At 41.3% G+C, this 17,666-nt stretch overlaps 1 long non-coding RNA gene and 1 pseudogene across 1 annotated transcript in view; both read left to right on the top strand.

Moving 5' to 3' along the window:
* The first annotated feature begins 1,497 nt into the window (after positions 1 to 1,497).
* LOC717398 (ribosomal protein uL30-like pseudogene) lies at positions 1,498 to 2,249 on the top strand (annotated as a pseudogene).
* A 5,859-nt stretch (positions 2,250 to 8,108) lies between these two features.
* The window catches only part of LOC114675414 (uncharacterized), a 197,894-nt gene continuing 188,336 nt past the window's right edge, over positions 8,109 to 17,666 (top strand). The window contains exon 1 of the long non-coding RNA XR_013395852.1: positions 8,109 to 8,227. This is a non-coding gene — a long non-coding RNA (uncharacterized LOC114675414). The remainder of the gene's footprint in view (positions 8,228 to 17,666) is intronic.

Genomic DNA, 17,666 nt, shown 5'->3' with positions numbered 1-17,666 from the left:
AGCAATGGGATTGCTGGGTAGAATGGTATTTCTGTCTTTAGGTCTTTGAAGAATCACTACACTGTCCTTCACAATGGCTGAACTAATTTACACTCCCACCAGCAGTGTGTGAGCATTCCTTTTTCTTCCTCCCCTCGCCAGCATCTGTTATTTTTTGACTTTTTAGTAATAGCCATTCTGACTGGTGTAAGGTGGAATCTCATTGTGGTTTCGATTTGCATTTCTCTAATGATCAGTGATGTTGAACTTTTTTTCATATGATTTTCAGTGCATATATGTCTTATAAACCTTTTTAAAAAGAAGAAAGATCTCTTCAAGTACCTAGGCAGAAAAATCAAGATACCTACAAATAAACAAAATCTCATTGACCTAATACTTTTTCATAGCAATATTCAATGCCAGAACACAATGTCTAAAGTTCAAGGGAAAAGAGGGTTTGACCTGATAATTTTCTACCAATTTAATCATCTCTTGCATATGAAGACCATATGAGGGAAATACTCCAATGAGAATTATAGCACGTATGAGCTTTACTTGGGAGAAAACAAGAACATGAATACCTACTGTTCAGCTGTAAAATCAAGGCTGTCATTGATTTCTCTAATTCACAAAAGAAGAGTCCACTATATAAGGACTAGAGGATCATTTAGAGTTGAAGCCAATGGAGCAATATCTATAAGGTGTTGAGCAGAAGAAAATGTGACATGTGAGTAGTGTATGTAGTTAAGATATCTTTTGAGTATCTGAGTGAAGGTCTTTTTTAGACATAATGTGAGTAAAGCATATGTGAGTAAAACAACCTAACTGACAATGAAATCCAGTCAACCAAGAAATTAAACACCCCTCCCTCCTGAGGAATGAAAAAGTTAAAAAAAAAACGAAAAAAACCAACACACTGGTAGTCCTTTTATTGTGGGAGTTATACTTATAGAACCAAATCCAAGATTTATAAACATGGGGAAGTAAAAATTATTAACAAAATCTGAATTTTGTTAGGAGTGAAAAAGGATGAGAATATTAATTACTAATGTAGCAGCATGTTAATACCGAACTCTTCCTGTCTGGGTATCTGGAGAGGTTCCTAAGGCTAAGGATAAAACACTAGGTGCCACCTTTCCCCATGTTTCAAAGTTTGGTGCTGGACTCCATTTGCAGAACTCTTGGAGGGAATGGCTAAAAATATTCTTATATTAAGAATATAAGAGGCTGGACGTGGCGGCTCACGCCTATAGTCCCAGCACTTTGGGAGGCTAAGGCAGGTGGAACACCTGAGGTCAGGAATTCAAGACCAGCCTGACCAATATGGTGAACCCCCATCTCTACTAAAAATACAAAAATTAGCTGGGCAAGGTGGCACGTACCTGTAGTCCCAGCTACTCGGGAAGCTGAGACAGGAGAATCTCTTGAACCCAGGAGGCGGAAGTTGCAATGAGCTGAGATTGCACCACTGCACTCCAGCCTGGGTGACAGTGAGACCCTGACTCCAAAAGCAGTAGCTGCAACACTAGAGAGATGGCGGAGCAAGAACAAAGAAAAATCTCTTTGGTTCCAGAAAATCTCCTGAAAAAGGGGAAGGCTTATCAAACCCTCAAAGCCACCCAGACAAAGCAGCCACTTTTGGCAAAGAAGGAGCAGAGGAAAGGAAAAGGGTTCAGGTTTAAGACACTGGAATCATTCCTACATGATTTCTGGCAGCAGAAACATGACAAGGTGCATCTCAGATGACTAGAAGTGAAACCTCATGCCTTGGAATTGCCAGATAAACATTCCTTGGCTTTGTTGTACGCATTGAAAGGATTGATGGTGTGAGCTTACTGGTGCAGAGAACCATCACAAGACTGCCTGAAGAAAATTTTTACTGGTGTCTTTGTAAAAGTCACTCTCCAGAACCTAAAAATGCTGTGTATAGTGGAACCTTATGTGACCTGGGGATTTCTAAATCTGATGTCTATTCTGGAATTCATTTTGAAACGCGGACAAGCCAAGGTCAAGAATAAGACCCTCCCTCTGACAGACAAAACAGTGATTGAGGAACACCTGGGGAAGTCTGGTGTCATTTGCTTGGAAGATCTCATTCATGAAATTGCCTTCCCAGGGAAGCATTTCCAGGAGATCTCATGGTTCTTGTGCCTTTTCCATCTCTCAGTGACCCATCATGGTACGAACAATAGAGTGGGCTTCCTCAAGGAGTGGGCATACCTGGCTATCGGGGTGAACGCATCAATCAGTTCATCTGCCTGCTTAACTAGACCCAGGTGCCAAACTGCAGTAAATTTCTATCAATGAAGTGGAAGCATGTGTTTCTCTTTTTTTTGTTTGGAATTTTTATTGAGTATCTTTAGAGAAAATTATTTCCTACTTTATCTTCAAAAACTGGAAAGGAAGCGTCAAAGAAAAGATAGTAGTTTATGTTCATGGCAAGCACCTCTCATCACGATCCAGTTCCAAGGAAAAATTCCAGCATTTTCTACATTGGCTGCCATCTCGTCTGAAATCAGCACATTCCATGGAGGAAGGAGTCCTGCTTTTGTGTATCTTCTATCCTAGGGTTTAATGTTGGTAAATGAGTAACTCTAGCATTTGTACAAGGCTCCCTAAGACTCCTGCAGTGGTCGACCAAGCCCAGGGACATAATTGAATCTGGAGATTCCTGGAGCCTTCTTTTGAAAAAGACTTGAAATACACATAGGAAGAAAGGACCAAAAAATAAATGTTCACTTGTCTCTGCAAAAAAAAACAAAACAACAACAACAACAACAAAGAAGTATAAGAATATTAAGGGATTATATTTTGATCCCTTAGTCTATCACTTTCCTGGAGTATTTGAAAGAGCGAACATTGAAAGAGAAAGAAAAAAAAAATCTCTGGAGAGTGAGGCAGCAGTGCTGTGGCAGTTTTTCCTTCCCTGGGCTGTGGAGAGTTGCTGAGAGGGATGATGCTTTGAGATCACTTCAGGCTTGGTGTGAAGGTCTTCACCTTTAGAACTTGATATGTGTTCTGAGGGTTGAAGGGACACAGTGGACTGGTAGTAGACTCAGGACTATGAAATCTAAAGGCAGGAGGTTGCAGCAGGCTTTTGACCCCAGGAAGCAGAACAAAGAGGAAGATAATTGCTTTGGGGATAGGTGCCACTTCCACCACTGGCAGGGGCAAGCTTTCAGGAAGGTTTCCCATGCAGCAGATGTGGGCATTGGGAAAACCAGCATGGAATGTAGACTTTGCCCAAGGGACTTTGTCCAGGAGGGCCATTGGGAAGGCAGTGGGGGCTCTAACAGGAATGTATACAAGGCCTGTCGCTGGATGCCAGGTTTCGGGAGTTGGAATCATATATAGCCAGGCCAGAGGAAAGGCATCGTCCACATCGTAAAAATTTCCATTGGAGTTTCCCAAACTGCAAGAAACCCCTAAAAGAGCCTCCAGATGTCACAAAAGTATCAGCAAAGTAAGATTTTTCCCTAAATTCCCTTTCCTCCTGTGCTCAGCTGTGAACAGGTCATCTGGGAAGATGAGTGAGCAGGGGAGAAAGTTAGAAGAACAGTGCTGGGAAGGAGAGAAGAAATCCCCCATTAACCTGATACCCCAATCTTATAGGACCTAGCAAAGGGGTAGGTGTCCTTGAGTTTTCATTGCTGCTGCCTGATTGTCGCTTTTTCTTTTTCCCTAAAGCCTTCCAACTCCCTTAGCAAATGTTATCAGTTACACTACCTATTTACCCTTTTTGTAGCACTTATGCCCAATCTTTGTGGCCATTCTCTTTTGAACATTTATTCATTGGATGTTAGCAATTGGTTTACTGCCTATCTCTATAATCATCATGCTTGGTGACTTCAACATCCATGTAGACTGCCTATCCAAAAGCCTGACCTCTCAGTTTCTTGATTTCCTTTATTCTCTGTTCTTTTCCTCCGTCACAGTTCAGCCATCAATTATTAGTAATGGCACCAACTCCAAAATCTTGACTCAAGTTTCCCATTCTGTGATCTTTCGTCCACGCTTCTAGTTTAAATTCTATGAATTATTTGACCTATAAGGACCTCCCAGTCATCAATTAAGTCTACTACATTTCTTTACTTTCATTTTTATCTATGAATTCCATGGTTTATCATTATAACCACTCATTTGCTTAACTACTTCACTCTCTCACCCCTCTCTCCCTCTGTCATACGTGCCTAATTTGGCTAAAGGCAGTACTCTGTTTACGTTTTCATCTGTAACTATGCAGTTAAATGTGACTAGAAAAAACCATAACCATACTCAATGGTCTTGCTCTAATTTAGGACCATGCAACTCAGCAAGCCTTATCCATTTTTCTGGTCAGTTCCTTTGTCCATTCTCCTGAATAACCACTTCAACCTTCTTCCCAACCTCCCACCTCACCCTCATCCCCTTTTCAGTCTAAGCTAACGATCTAGCTTTTTTTTTTTTTTTTTTTAAATAAGAAAACAGAAGTAATCAGAATATAACCTCCTTATTTTCCATAACTAGGGCTGCATACCTACCTATATCTACAGTACTTACATCCTTTGTCTTCCCTTCTCTCATAAAGGATAAACTCTCCCTGCTTCTGCCCAAGGCCAAGTTTTGTTCTTGTGCCTTGGATTCCAATCCCTTTGTCCTACTCATACTTTGCTTTGTTAATGATCATTTCTCTCCTTCAGGAACAATTTTCCCTTTAGCTGAATCATTCCTGTCACCAATTAAACATACCCCAATATCTCCTATATAAAAAATAACTATCCCTGGAATCCACATATCCCTCCAATTATAGCCTTATTTATCTTCTCTAAAGGCAAAACCATCTTTAAAGTGTTTTCTATACTTACCTTCTTCATGTCCCACGTTCTTGAAGCAGATCTAATTACCACCACTCAAATGAAACTTTTGTCAAGGTCACCAATGACTTCCATGTTAAGTCTAGTGGTCAATTCCAAATGCTCATCTTGGTAGATCCTTCAGCTTATTTAAAGTGTTAAGTTACTCTGTCTTTCTTGAAATACTTTCTTTTTTGGTTTCTGAGACTCTGTACTCTTCTACCTTTCCTCCTACCCCACTGCCAGTTCTGTCACTGTCTTCTTATTCTCAGTTCAATCCTTTTATTCACTACCTCTAAATGTTGGGATGTCCCAAGGTGCAACTCTTAGATCATTTTCTTCTGCCTGCATTTGCTTCCTAGGCAATCTCATCTAGCTTCATGGCATCAAAAGCCCTAATACACTAATGATTTCCAAATTTACCCAGCCCATTTCCTGATTCTGCCTCCAAATTTGGAAATACAACTGGCTTCTCTATTCTCCTAGCTCAACTGTCTCATAGGTATCTCAAACATAGCATGTTCAAAGCAATTCTTTATTTACTTCTTCCCACGAATCTGATCACACCTCTCCCATTCATTCTTCCCCATTCCCATATAGGGCACTACCATTCATGCCATTGCTTAGGCCCAAAGCCATTCTTGGCTCTGCCTTTGGAAAGATAGCAATAACCTGTCCATTTATCTCCCTGCTTCTACTCTTGCCCTAGTCCACCAGAGCTATTTTCTATGGCTCAGTTCAAGCCATCTTTTCAAAATGTAAACCACATCATGTCATTTCCTTGCTCAAGACCTTCGAATGGCTTCTCATTACAAACAGAATAAACCTTAAATGTCTTACCCAGGCTTATCGGGCTCTGCATATCCTGGCCTCCAGCCTCCTCTCATCTCCTATCCCTTGCTCACTCAGGTCTCAGCACATTGACTTTTTTGCTGTTGCTGTGACACGCTCAGCTGGTCCAGCTGATGTGGTTTAGATATTTGTCCTCCTAAAATCTCATGTTGAAACCTGATCCTCAATCTTGGAGGTGGGGCCTGGTGGGAGGTGTTTGGGTCATGGGGGTGGATCCCTCATGAATGGCTTGTTGCAGCCCCCATGGTAATAAGTGAGTTCTCACTCTGTTAGTTCCTCCAGAACTGATTGTTGAAAAGAGCCTGGCACCTCCTCTGTCTCTCTTGCTTCTACTCTCATCATGTGATCTGCACACACCAGTTCCCCTTCACCTTCTGCCATGAGTGGAAACTTCCTGAGGCCCTCACCAGAAGCAGATGCTGGCGTCATACTTCTTGTACAGGTTGCGGAACCCTGAACCAAATAAACTTCTTTTCTTTGTAAATAACACTGCCTCAAGTATTCCTTTATAACAACACAAAAATGGACTGACACCAGACTTAGGGCATCTGCGTTTGCAGTTCTCTCTGGAATGCTCTTTCCCCACATGTATTCATGCCTTAGTTCTCCTTCTCATTCAGGTTCCTTGTCTTATCCCCAGAGAAGCTCTCTATGCCTACCCGATCTTAATTGGCCCTTCTAACACTTTACTCTGCTTTATTTCTCTTCCTAGCACACATACCCATCTGAAATTTTCATATTTATTGATTGCACTATTAAATTGCCAGTGCCTTTGCAGAGTCATGCATGTGGTAGATAGTAAATGAATGAATTCCAGCGTTTGTCCAAAATTCAAATATGAATTTAAAAAAATATGACTTCCACCTCTTTCATTTTTAATTAAAGTTTTCTTGGTTTTGACAGAACTTTTAGAAATGAATGTCTCTGTGATGAAGAAACATTTATCTGAAGTTTAGCAATTTCTTCAGTTTCTTGGCAATTCTTCTTTCTTCTGTTAAATACAATTAATATTAAAAATCTTTTATTTAAATAACTTGAGAAACATAGTCCCAGTTGCTGTATAAATGCAAGAAGCAATGTCTGCACTGATAGTCCCCCAAGAGGAATGATGATTTATAGGGAGGGGGTTGGATTTGGAGGAGATATTTGTTTGTTTGTTTTCCTTTTTCTACTCTTAGGTATCACTTGAATGTTATAGCTAGTGTATGTCTTTCATATAAAATATACTCCCATTGTTCTTTTTTAAAAACCTCTCAAATAAGGTTTTAATGATAGAACATAGCAAAATTAAAATATAAAAAAGCAAGGTTTGTATTTAACACAAGCTGATGTAAGTCTTCAGAGAAATCTTGAGTTATGCCTTAATTTCACAGGATATAGGAGAATCAGAAATTACTTTTTGTTCATTCAGACTGATTTTTCACAGCAAAGCAAACTGAGGTAGTTTGGCTATTTGGTGCATAGTATTATAACTTTAAGAAGTAGGAAAAAGTATCCTAGAACTCTGTGAATTCATACCTCATGTATTTCCAAAGACATTTTAAATCTGCCTTTTAGAATTTTGCTCCCAGAGATGGACCAGGTTTGGCTTTCTCTCAAACATAGTCTCCTTGGAGAGAGATCATCTGAAAGACACAGGTGTGTGTGTGAATGGAAAAGAAAGGAAAGTGACTGTCTCTGCTTGGTGGTTGCTTGGGAAGCTTCAGCAGGAGCTGGGTATTGAAAAGTGGGAAGAGGAGAGGGAAAGGAAGAGAATCCCAGAAGTAACTGTGTGGATGAAGGAATGAGTTATACAAGCTAATGCTCTATCCCAGGAATGCCACGTCATCTCCATGTGGCTGGACAATGTGGGGAATGGGAGAAAGCAGAAGGAGAGGAAGCTGGAAAGATAGAGGGGCCAAGCTAGGAGAGGTCCTGAATGCCAAACCAAAGACTTTAGGTTTGATTCCGGAGGCCAGGAGCACACTCCAAAGAGAGAAGTAAGAGCACACAGTTGTAAGATCCAAACACAGATATAAGAGCTGTGTTTCTGATCTGTGTTTTTGAAAGATGACTCTGGTGACCACATGGAGGAGGGATAAGGCCAGGGTGAGACCAGATGCAAGGCAAACTTGTTCAGAGGCTGTTGTGATGATGGAAGGAAAAGAGAATGAGGACCAGAGAGAAAGACATAGGTGGCGTACAGATGCAAGATTGTAAAGTAGAAATGATTGGGTTTGATAATTGATTTGATATGGCAGGAACTGGGAGGAGATTGGAGAGGAAGGAATCAAAAGATGGCTCTCAGATTTACAGCTTGAATAGCAGGACATTGGGACTGACCTAAGAATTTTATAAAATGAACCAAATTACCATATTGAGAATGAGTTTCTGGTTTATAAAGTCTGCACATATTCTCGTTCATGAAGTTTCACTGTTTGGTGACTGATGATTTCTAACTTGCAGATGCAATGCCAGGCCTGGGAGCATGGCCTAGCTGGACAATGTGGTCTTGTACCAGGTGCCACCCCACAGCCCCAATGAGGAGAGATGCTTTAGGAAACATCCACAGAACATCAGGGCAGGTATGGCAATCTTTCTGAACATTTCAAAGAAACTTACGGTGTGTGGGTTTCCTTGGCAAACTTTCCTAGTGACACCATTGAGATCCAGCTAAGCCAGTAGGTACCCATAAGGTTTTTTAAGCCAAATTGTGAAATGTGAGTTGTCAGTCTTTATTCCCCAGGAAGAAACAGTTATCAGTAAAAACAGATGTGGTGGTTGCAACATTTAGATGAAATATTGATGACTTCTAAAAGGCCAGCTGGTAATCACTATTCCTTTTGATTCTGGAACCAATGATTGTGGTGATTCAGCTCCGCTGTAATTTTTTAGGGAACATGGCGTGGGGGAGTGTGTGTTCCATGTTGAAACTTTAAGAACTTCTCAGCTCCTGGAGTCCCTAAGTCTTCAAAGCATCCTTCCAAGATGAGAAATCAACCAAGGTTCTGCACCAAAATTTACCATGCTTAAGTCTCATCTTGTCAGTCCTTATCTGTTTTTAGCAAAATATCAAAATGCTTATCAATGAAGCACATGCTTGAGGTTTATCTAGATGGATATTGGTTTTCCTGACTAACTTGATTTCCAAGGACCCCACGTGCTTTAGATGGTCAGTCCTGGCTGCCTCTGGTCTTTGCTCACTTGATTTCCTTCATTTAATATGTTGCCTTTGCCCTCTCACTGCTTATTTAGATCCTTTCCATGCTCAAACCAAACTCATAAGCTCCGTATTTTTGTGAAACTTTTCCACTTGAAATTTATTGATTTATTCCTTGTGTTTGTTAGAACTTTGTGTATATACTCAAGATAGCATTTGCTAATTTGCCCTGTGATCAAGAATTACCCTTACTGGACTTCAAGTGTTTGAAGGAGGGACTATGGGTTGACCTATGTTTATGAATTTCTGCCCTCCCCCAGTTCCTCTCCCTCCAAGGCCCGACACAGTGCCTTCAAAAGCAGCAGATATTTTATTGAGGTTTTTGGTGTGATTTTAGATGCAAACATTCATGTAATCTCCAAAACAACTCAAGAAAATAGATGCTATTTTTATCTCCATTTTCCATGCTCTTTGACCTGGCAATTCTATTTATGAGAATTTAACCTATAAATATATTTGCACATATGAAACTGGCCCATGTACAAGGGTATACAAGGTTGCTCACTTCAGCACTGATTATAACAATGAGTGGGAACTTAACTAGAGGATCGGCTAAACAAACTATAGTGAATCTATGAGATAAAATGTGATTGGTCTGGAAAGGTCTCCAAGACACATTTTTAAGTGAAAAAAAGCAACCAAGTTGTACAGATGGGGTGTATAATATATTCCTATTTATATAAAATAATATATTTGTGCATATATTTGCATATCTGTGCATAGATTATCTTTGAAGGGATATATACTATAACAAGTTGACAACAACTTGTTACCTCTGGGGAGAGTAACTCAGAGTCAGGTTACCTTGGTCATCACTCTGGTGATCTGACAGGGCCCCACACTACCATCTTGGGGGTCATCCATCCCCAGTGTATCTCAGCCACTTAAACTGGAACCACATTACCACTAATGGTGGCTTTAAGTGCTTAATTTTTAAATCTAGTGGAAGTTGAGCTAGAGAAATAAGTGTAAAAGAATCCTTCGGTAATTTAGCAAGATGCTAGAATTCTTTCTTTTTAATTAAAAACCAAAACACTGAGACCATGCAGCAGCACATTAATCACAAGAGCAGTGGTATTGTTCCGTATTAATGGAAATTTCTGAAGGCAATCATACGAAAATGTTCAATTATGGTCTACAAAGGCCATGAACCTCTAAGATGTCTGTGGAGACTGAAAGGAGACCCTTTGTGCACCCACTGGGACTCTTCTTTCCTGCCGCCATGTTTCCTCATTTCCCTTCAGGGTGGTGTCCGTGAAGTTTTCCTCTAAAGACACTCCAGCTGAGCTGTCAGCTTCCTGGGCTTTAATGCATAGTGATTGCTGCTATTTTTGTTATTTTCCATCTCTCTGATGCTGCTCCATTGTCCCTCCTGCAGTTGCCCTTTTCTGTTCTTTAGTGTTTTAATTAATGTTGTTTAATTATGCTTGGCCCCCTGAGGATTTTTGAGGGGTGAATTCAATGGGAAAGACTGAATGAATAAATTCTCCAGTCTTTTGCATACTTGTCAAGAGCTTCTCACCCATTATTTCCAACACATCAATAATGCCAAAGGGAGGGATGATGGGATGTTTGGGAAGAAAAGAGGCCTGGCAAATGACTACTTTTTATTCCATGGTCCCAGCCTATAGGATGAGGTGATTATATGATTGGTATTGTAGGGGAAGCAACATTTTACCTATACCCTCTTATATTTTTTTGGCTGGGTCTGAGAATTAAATTGACATAAGACAAACGAGCAAGAGAAAAACACAAAAATTTATTTAATGCAAGTTTTATGTAGCAAGGGAGGCTTCATAGGGAAATGAAGACCCAAAGATGCACTTAGAATTGAACACTTGTATACTGAATTAGACAAAAATCAGTAAGTTGTGAAAATGTGGGGAGGCAAAGGGGCTACCTAGGGTAGTTAACTGAGTGGACAAGTGACCGGGAAGATAAGGGTTAGTTTTGCAAGTGCTATAATTTGGTTTGTTTGACCCCTGTACATTTCACATTGAAATTTGATTTCTGATGTTGGGAGTAGAGCCTAATGGGAGGTGTTTGGGTCATAGTGGCAGATCCCTTATGAATTTCTTGGTGCTGTCTTCATGCTAATGAGTAAGTTCTTACTCTGTTAGTTCCCATGAGAGCTGGTTGTTGAAAAGAGCCTGGCATCTCCTCCTCTCTCTCTTGCTTTCTCTCTCGCCATGTGATCTGCACACACCAGTTCCCCTTACCCTTCCTCCATGAGAGGAAGCAGCCTGAGGCCCTCACCAGAAGCAGATACTGATGCCATGCTTCTTATGCAGCTTGCAGAACTGTGAGCCAAATAAATCTCTTTTCTTTATAAATTACCCAGCCTCAGGTGCTCCTCTATAGCATCACAAAAGGACTAAGACAACAAGGTTTGTTTGTACAGACATCCCTCAGCCTCAACTCTCCTTACAACTTCCTTCTGGTATAGGGAGGACATCTTTCACATCGGTATTTCATCTTTTGCTTTAAAGAAGAAGGAGGGTTAGAGTGTTCTTTTTGTACTTGCTGTTTTCTAAGTACTTTTAAATCAAAATAGTCAATACTCTAGAATGGTATATTTGGGGTGGTATATTCCGAACTTCTCTGAATTAAACTTAATTCAGTTATATCTCATTAGTGATACCTGTGGGATATAGTTAACAAAATGCAGCCCAGAAGTGGATGAAGCCTTCCAGGGAGGGTTGCATTCATCTGTATCAGTCAGTGGCCCTCTGTATCTCTCCTTTGTCCCTTTAAAGGTGACACATTGACACAGAGTGTCACTGACTATGTCCTTCTGTTCACCTTGAGCTCTCCCATCATGGTGAGGAGGATGTTCTTTTAGCATCTGTGCCTCAGGCTTTCTCTCCAGAACCTGCTTCTTGTTCTGACTTCTCATGGTTATAGTTTGGTCTCCTCAGAATCCCTGACCTAAACAGGATTGACACCTTGGGCTCCCTGGGAGTTCTTTTCCATCCTCAGCCTGATTGACTTTTCCATCAGCATTGATTCCACCTCACATTTGCCATTTCTTTCTTTAGACTGTGCCCAAATCCATCCTTCCTTTATCTCTCCACGCTATCCCCTCAGTGCATGTCCAAGGAGTCTTGCTGCTAGGCTATTGCAATCAGTGATTTCCTTACAAAGCCCCTCCCTTTAAATATCCCCCAACCTGATATCCTATACGATTTCTACTACCCAGAAGGTAACTGCTGAATGTTACCGTGTGAAAGACTACCATGTGAAATCATCGGTTCTGCAAAAATAAACAAAGATGACCCAAATGAGAACAAGTGAAGGCTATTTGTTCTGAGCAAGCAAAGGAGTCAACCAGTATCACTTGCATTTGGCAGAGACTCAAAGTGGAAAACTTTATAGAGGACAAAAGAAAGACTGCAGGTGTGCCCTGATTGGAGGCTGTTGGAAGTGGGGAAGTTATAAGCAGGCTAACCAGAATGGGGCATCTTATGTTATGGGTTAGGGGAGCACATTTGGCCTTCCCTGATTGGCCCTAAGTTGCAAATGGGGGGCAAAAATCGGGAAGCTGCCAACTGTTGATGAGTCCTGATGATTTGGAGCTGCTTGTTACAGAGGTTGAAGTCTGGCTTCCCAGTCTGGTAGCTGCAAGTTGTAGATCAGAGTTGCTTTAGTAAATGATCTGGCCACTGTCTGTTTCTATATACAGTCTCTCAATTCTAAAAGGCATGTTTCCCACCTCCCATATTTTAACAATTTAACCTGAAATTGATGATCTTTTATTCTTCAACATGTCATCATTTAGTTGACAATTTTTTTCCTTCGTAGTTCAAAAAATAATGGTGCACTTAAAATTTAATGGCATCTTAGATTTGATGAAATATAATATTGTAGGGAAATAACTATATTTCCCCTTCTCAAGATTTTGTACTACAGTGAGGGAGAGAAGACATCCAGAAAAAAAGTGATATTTCAATATGCATTTTAGGCAACTTTATATGGTCCATTACTAAGTCGTTGGTCTGGATTATATGGCTGGAATTGTGGAGGTGGAAGAGAGCTTTGATTTGAATCTTAAGGATATTAAGCTGCAGAAGCACCAATAGAAATGGCTTATAGAGAGTCTACTATGGGCCAGATGTTACTCTGGGTGTAATATATGAATTCTCTTTTACATAACAAGAAAGACTTGGAAAGCCAGAGAAAAGTTAGGAGGAAGGTGGAGTTCTCTTAGGGGAAAAACCCAGCAAACTCGCTAATAGTACCTTAGGCAATAAAGATTTTTAATTCTTCCATATTATAAGGAGTTCAAAGAGAGGCTGTTGAAGGATAGTGCAGCGAGCGACTCAATGATCTACTAGGACTTGATCTCCCTTTCTGTTCTTGCTGTCTGGTTACCCTGCTGTCTTTAGGATGGTGGCTTGTCTGCTTATGGGTACCAGATGGCTCCTATAGCTCCAGGCATCATGGCTATGTTCAAGGTGGGAAGACACACGAAGGAATAGTGTCAGCTGCATCTGCCCAGTTAATCAGAAAAACCAAAGCTTCCTCAGGTACTTTTAGCAGATTCCCTTTAAGTATCATTGTCTAGAGCTGGGAGACATGGCAAGTCCAACCTATAAGCATGCTGGGAAGTCATGTGTTGGGCAAAATAGGATAGGAGTGAAATGATGGGATTGGACCAAATCACCATTCACAGGGCTGGGACACTGCCACTGCAAACAAAATTGGGATTCTTGGTTTGAGGTCCAGGAAAGGGAGAAATACCTGTTGTGCTAAGAGTGATTTCTTAGCACAAATACCTGTTGTGCTAAGAGTGATTTCTGTTGTATGCAGAACAGGGATGCTGCATGAGGCAGAACACAAGGTTTCTGCAGAAAGCAAAGGAGGCTAATTTAACCGGAGAGAAAAATGGATGACTGAGTGGCACCAATGGGAAGCAGGTATAGAAAGCGGACTGTGACTGGGCCATGAGGTTACAGAACTTGGAATTTGAACTTAGTATAGTGATTGTTGGCAAATTTTTCAATACTGCTGATTGGGGAATGTGAAAAGGGCACATTTTCTAACTGGAAGGGACCTCATAGTTCATCAAATCCAACCACTGCTTTTAGACAAAAGGGAGATTTAATTTTAGACATGTATTGGCACAAAGTAAATTAGAAGAAGGAAGTTCTCCTGGTTTTTAGGCTTGTGCTTTTTCCTCCATGTTTCTGCTGCTCTGCTTCCACAGCAGAATAGGGCATGTGGTCATTTTCAATTAAATTCACTCATTGAGTGTATATAATAGATCAGGTACCTTGCTGGAAGGGGGAAGGAGGAGACAAGAAATGAAAGGGTTAATGCAGAAGTCAGAAATAAATATACTTTGTGGGGACAGCCAGTAAAATTAATGGGTGGGCAGGGCATAAGATCCTAAATTTTATGTGACCCTTAGCTTCAGGGTTGCAAAGACTGTAGGGAAGAATGGGGACTGGGGCACACTGGGGAATACACACCCTTTTGAAAGAGTCCATTAGCCATTTGGATCTATCTGATTGGTAACATGTAAAAAAATGTGGCTTAGAGTTGTAGCACTTTTTATTTAGAGAGAAATCAAAAGTTCAGCTTTTTGTGTGGAATTTCCAGACTTCAAAATGTTAGCAGGGAAAAAAACAAAGGTCTCTGGGTCAGATACTGCCAGTCTGTGACTCTGGCATAAAGAAGCAAGTCATCCAGGAGTCCTGCTCTCCACTGGCTCACAGCCTGGCCACCATCCCCAGGGAAAGTCCCTGACCCTACCTGGGTTAGGCCTCTCCTTTCTGCCCTCCTTGATCACACTCCATTGTAATGATCTGTTCTATGGCTGTCACTGAATCTGAGATCTGTACTTGGTCCCACTCATCAGGATAGGCAGAATTGACTGAGTGCCTGTGCACTGTTTCCCACACCAGCCTGAATGTTCTCCAGGTTTCTAATGGCAAGCCAGGAAGACTGCTGCTCTCCCCATCATGGCAGTGAGAGGAGAGCTAGATTGCAGGTAGCTGAGGGCTGCCTCCTCCTCATCCCACACCCTGAGCTTAGGGCTTAAAGCCTCTGGCTGAACTTTTCATGGAGACTGAAAGCAATCTTTTTGTCACCCACAGACTCTCACACCCAGGACCTCCCAGTCCCCCAACCTATATGTGATTGAGGGTTTGCACCTTCTTAGGACTGCTTCTTTGTCTCTTGGGTGTGGTGGCTCCTCCTTATTATCCCAGCCCCCACTTCCTTGTGGTTTGACCCTCAGGTTTCTCTCTTATGGGAGATGATGGGGGCACCCTTTATTTTTGGGCCTGCCACTGACCATTAAGGAATCTAGGTTTGCCAAAGGGAGATCTGCTTATATAAGGTTAATGATGTCTGTAATAAATGGTTCTTGGGTCCTTGAGTAGAAGCAGGTAGCCCATATTACATGAAAGATGGAGCTTATTCTATATGTGGCTTGTCTTCCTATGGGAAGGAGGAAGGCATGACCACAAGGAGGAGGGATTGTGAATGTGTATGACATGTCCAGGTATGGAAGAGTTTACTGCATTCGGACATATGAGCCTGGAAGAGGGCACAGCCTGACCTTCATTCAACACAATCACCAAGGTGGGGAGACTGGTAACACCGTGGCCAATGAAAGTTATACAGAGAATGGAGTAGGAGGCATCTACAGAACCAAGAGAGGGATCCAGCTTCCATGTGGTGCACCAGATGAGCATGTTGACCAAGGGACAAGGCAGAAGCTCAGCTGCCTGAACGGGGGCCCCTAGGCAGATCTGGAGCAAGGGGGCATGGTGCTCAGTAATTGGAGAGCACACCTAGGGCTCCTTTAATCTTAGAGCAGGCTGGGTCCTGCAACCTAGGACATGGCTGAGCCTACAGGTCTTCTATGGATGTGAATGGGGAATGATATGGGCCAAGTAGTCTAGGATTTTGTTTCTAGTTTTATTTTATCATGAAATTCCTGTTACTCAACTGCTTATCAGATTCATACTCTTGAAATTTCTTCTCATTTGTTTTTTAGGAAACACAAGAATTTTTGTGGCTGGTAGTGCCCTTTAATTCATGAGGAAGATAGGGAGGAGTTTGTCTTACCTCTTCCCTATCATCCAAAGATCCAGGGCTCTTTGACCAAATTCCCTTTTTCAATAATGTCCTTTCTCGGGACTCTCTTCTCTTATCATGGCACTTCCCTTAACCTCTTTACCTTCTGTTCTTTCAGCATCCTTCGTTCTTCTATGCCAGTTCAATTGTGAGGTAGTTCATAAGGCAACAGTGGCAGAGTGGCAGTAGAAGGTGATGGAGCAGGGTCCAACAATCTATAGTGTGTGGGCCAAATCTGTCCCTCTGTTTTTGTAAATAAAGTTTTATTGAAACACAGCTATGCCTTTTTCTTTACATCTTGTCTGTGGCTGCTTTTGTCCTACAATGGCACAGTTGAATAGTTCTAACCAAGAACCTATGCACGGTAAAACCTAAAATATTTACTATCTGTAAAATATGATCTTTTACAGACAAAGTTTGCTTATTTATGTAGTAGAGGAATGTGGAGTTGGAGCCAGCACATTTGGCTTCAAATCCTGTCTCTGGCACTCTGGACTTTAGTTTCTTCATCTATGGAGCAGGGATAATAACACCCCTATACATGGCTTATGGAGATTGCGGTGGATAATAAACATGAAAGCCCTTTATAAACTGCAGACCGCTGCATAAATGTTAGAAATTACCATTTCTTCCTTTCCTTTGAGCCTTTTGGATTGCTCCAGTTCCTTAATTTGATTCTCTTTGGTTATTTCTGTGACTGTGACTAGAGCTATTAAAACCTGCAATTTGTAGGCAGAGCTAATGCTAATTTTCTAGTCGACCTACCTTTCTGTAGTCTGTCAAATGACAAGGATATTTTAAAATAAGCATGTATTATGTAAAAGAATTAGTTCATGAATGAGGCCCACAATCATATATTTTACTCCAAGAATTAGAAAAATTTCAGTTCATATATTCTCTGTTCAAAATTGCACCTGACTAGTAACTATATTTAGATTCTCCATGCCACTTTCTTTGACCAAATATTCCATTTCATTATAGCAGTAATTTTGTGCATGCATTTAGGAAGAGAGGCTCTGAGGATTCACAGGAGGGTATGTTGACCTGGGTCATTACTCAGACACTAGGCATGCTGGCTGGTCAGTAACTGAACTGGTGAGGATAAGAAACAGAAAATCTCAGATGGCAGTGGGCAGCCTACATGTTTCCCCAGGAGTTGGGTGGAACAAATAGTCCAGATTGTGGAGTACAAAGAAATGTCATGTATATAGGCTTAATTTAGGGTACATCTTCTCCCCACAAGACTGAGTAATTTGTAGAGGAACTGTTGGAGGTTGCAAACTGGTGGCCCTTGGGGCCAAATACATGTGTAGACTTGCTTTGTTTGGCTTACTTTATGGTGTGTATATATTTTTATATATTCTTTGAAGGTCTTTTATATATTCTTTGAAGATGCTTGTTCCAGCTCAGCTTCTGTCCTAATAACTCTCTAATATGTGTGTATAGCTGCTTGATCTCCTGAATAGTGTGGGTTTGTAACACTTGATTAAGCAAGAGTGGTCTTTGTTGTCAAGTTGAACACAACATCATGGCCCCCTTCAGTTCCAGTGAGCTGCTGCAAGCACAGGGCAGGTAACTCAGCCCCTTCTCTTCCCATTCCTTGAGGGAAAGAGTTTGTTAAAAGGAAGATAAGGAATCAGGACTCCGGATAAATGAGTCGGGGTTCTGGCAGGGCTGTGATATCTGCAGTGGAACCAGAGTGTGTTCAGGAAGTCGAG

Source organism: Macaca mulatta, chromosome 7 (assembly GCF_049350105.2).
Source record: "Macaca mulatta isolate MMU2019108-1 chromosome 7, T2T-MMU8v2.0, whole genome shotgun sequence".
NCBI classification, from domain to species: domain Eukaryota; kingdom Metazoa; phylum Chordata; class Mammalia; order Primates; family Cercopithecidae; genus Macaca; species Macaca mulatta.
Note: the sequence above shows the minus strand (reverse complement) of the source record. Positions and strands in the feature narration are given on the sequence as shown.